General features: G+C 31.1%; 1 long non-coding RNA gene across 1 annotated transcript; it reads left to right on the top strand.

Moving 5' to 3' along the window:
* The first annotated feature begins 6 nt into the window (after positions 1 to 6).
* Positions 7 to 1,720, top strand: LOC111717679 (uncharacterized). Its single transcript, XR_002768872.1, has 3 exons — positions 7 to 556; positions 1,239 to 1,367; positions 1,477 to 1,720. It is a non-coding gene; the product is annotated as an uncharacterized LOC111717679 (long non-coding RNA).
* Positions 1,721 to 2,733: the final 1,013 nt, after the last annotated feature.

Raw genomic sequence — 2,733 nt, 5'->3', positions numbered from 1 at the left:
GAAGTGAGATATCCTTGCTCTCAGTGTGAGTATGCTGCAACTAAAGCAAGTTCTCTGAAGAGACATTTTGAAAATAAACATGAAGGAGTAAGATATCCCTGTTTTCAATGTGAATATAGTGCAACTGACGTAAGTAATCTAAAGAAACATGTTGAAATTAAACATGAAGGAGAGAGATATCCTTGTTCTCAATGCGAACATGCCGCAACTTCAGCAAGGGATCTGAAGAGACATGTTAATAGTAAACATGAAGGATTGAGGTATCCCTGCTCTCAATGTGAATATAGTGCAACTGACGAAAGTAATCTGAAGAGACATGTTGAAAGTAAACACAATGGAGTGAGGTATCCATGCCCAAAATGTGAGTTCGCTGCAACTAGAGCAGATGCGCTGAAGATTCATGTTGAGAGTAAACATGAAGGGTGGAGATATTATTGCCCACAATGTGAGTTTGTCGCAACTGCAGCAATTAATCTGAAGAGACATGTTAAAAGTAAACATTAAGGAGCGAGATATCCTTGCCCTGAATGTAAATATGCTGCAACTCTGAAAAGAGGTCTGAAAAAAAAAATAAAAAAAATAAACATAAATGAGTTCAGAAATCTCTGTTCTCACTGTGATCATGCTGCAAACGAATTTCACACAAATTTACTATGACTGAGGGCTATCAAACATTTAATTTTTTGGTTTTGAACTTGTCACATAAATAAAATGTTATAACCCTAATGTCACAATTGTAAGATATTTTTAATTTTTAATCGTTTGAGATTTTTTTATTCATTTTTGAAAAAAATATTTGTGTATTATCTATTTTGGCTCTAACCTGGTATAAACAAAATTATTTTATGCCCAAAACTGAATTTGATGAACCAAAAATGTATTGATTTCAATAGCAGGAAATTAAAATAGGAATTGGTGTAGTTTATTTGATATGCTTAATATTTCTAATGATGAAAAAAGGTGTAAGTGCTGAAATATAAGAGTATTAATAATATATAAATAAAGAATGATATGAATCATAAGAAAGACAAAAACCAAAAGTGCAGCCTTATTTATCGTTACAAATGAAGTTTGTTTGTCAACAATTAATAATCTGTATTCTTCAATAATACCTTAAGATAGGGTCCTTGGAGACATCAAAACATAAACTATAAACATTAATTAAATTATCTGAATAGAGCAATATGTATTCAGTTTAATAGAAGGAAATGTTTTACCAAATGTTTATTGTTTTTCAGATAGAATAACAGAGATTTTGAAGAAAGAAGTAGATGTCAAGGAATCTGAGATAACCTCTACTATTGAGGATACATGTTTTGTTAAAATACCTGAAGATGATATAAAGCAGGAAAATACAGAAATACAAGGTAAACTAAGAATTCTTCATCTTGTAAATTTAAGTTTAATATTTAAAAGTTCAAATGAATTACGGAATTGAGTCGTAACTGGTTTATATTTAAATTTTACATGGTTTAGAGTGCCACCAGCATTGAAACACAGGGCCGAGGCCCGAGATTATAAAGAAAGAATTAAGTAGATGTGAAGGTCTCTGAGATAACCTCTACTGAAATGATCACATATGCTTTTTGAATATACCTCAAGATAATAAAAAGCTGGAAAATACAGAAATGAAAGGTAATCTTGATAAATTTATATTTTCTTTAAGAATAGAAGCGAATTGTGTTTGTAGAGGGGGGGGGAAGGTTGTGAGGTATTTATAATCATACTAGGCTTTTAGGGCGCTTCGCGCCCATCTTCTTTTTAAATTGTGAACTGCATGTTCTTTTTGTTTACATTTAAAAACAAAGAAGAAAATAATGTTGCGGATTTTTTAAAAAAATTCGCGGATTTTCAAGAATTTTAATTTTTTTACAAAATTAAAAAATTTTAAAACACATTTTTTTAAATTTGTATCATTCATAAACCTTCCCTGTGGTCACGTGATGTACCACAAAAAATTTGGGCCCGATCGGTTCAGCCGTTTTGACGTTTATTGGATACAAACAGACAGACAAGCCAAATTTATATATAGATACTAGAAATTCAAGGCGCTTCGCGCCCTTCTCTCTAGGCTTTAAGGGCGCTTCGCACCCATCTTCTATTTAAATTGTGAACATGTTCTTTTTGTTTACATTTTAAAACAAAGAAGAACAAATTTTTGCGGATTTTTAAAAAAAATTCGCGGATTTTCAAGAATTTATTTTTTTACAAAATTGAAAACCTTTAAAACACATTTTTTAAAAAATTTTTATCATTCATAAACCTTCCCTGTGGTCACGTGATGTCCCACAAAAAAATGTGGGCCCGATCAGTTCAGCTGTTTTGACGTTTATTGGATACAAACAAACAGACAAGCCAAATTTATATATAGATGGAACTGATGAAAAATTAAAAGCTGGACAATACAGATATACTTGGTTGACAGTAGATTATGAAAAAAATATAACAGAAGCGCAACTCAAGGCCTGAGTTTTTTTTAATCATGAAAAGGAAGTACAGTAATAGGAGATTTGGATAATGTAATACGAAAATTTGGTAAAGACAATAAGCATTCTCTTGAAGAGTTAACCTTTTTACAATGTAAAAATTGGTGGATATTTGTTTGAACTACTACTATTTGATACTATTGTGCATTTAGACTACTGACATGACGTCATAACTTGTAGTTAAATTAACACAATGTTTGCTCTTTTGAACTATTTTCTTTGAACATCAGCAGTTTTATAATTTGAG

Source organism: Eurytemora carolleeae, unplaced genomic scaffold, assembly GCF_000591075.1.
Source record: "Eurytemora carolleeae unplaced genomic scaffold, Eaff_2.0 scaffold3035, whole genome shotgun sequence".
NCBI lineage: Eukaryota > Metazoa > Arthropoda > Copepoda > Calanoida > Temoridae > Eurytemora > Eurytemora carolleeae.
The sequence above is the reverse complement of the archived record's forward strand: the minus strand, read 5'-3'. Positions and strand labels throughout refer to the sequence as shown.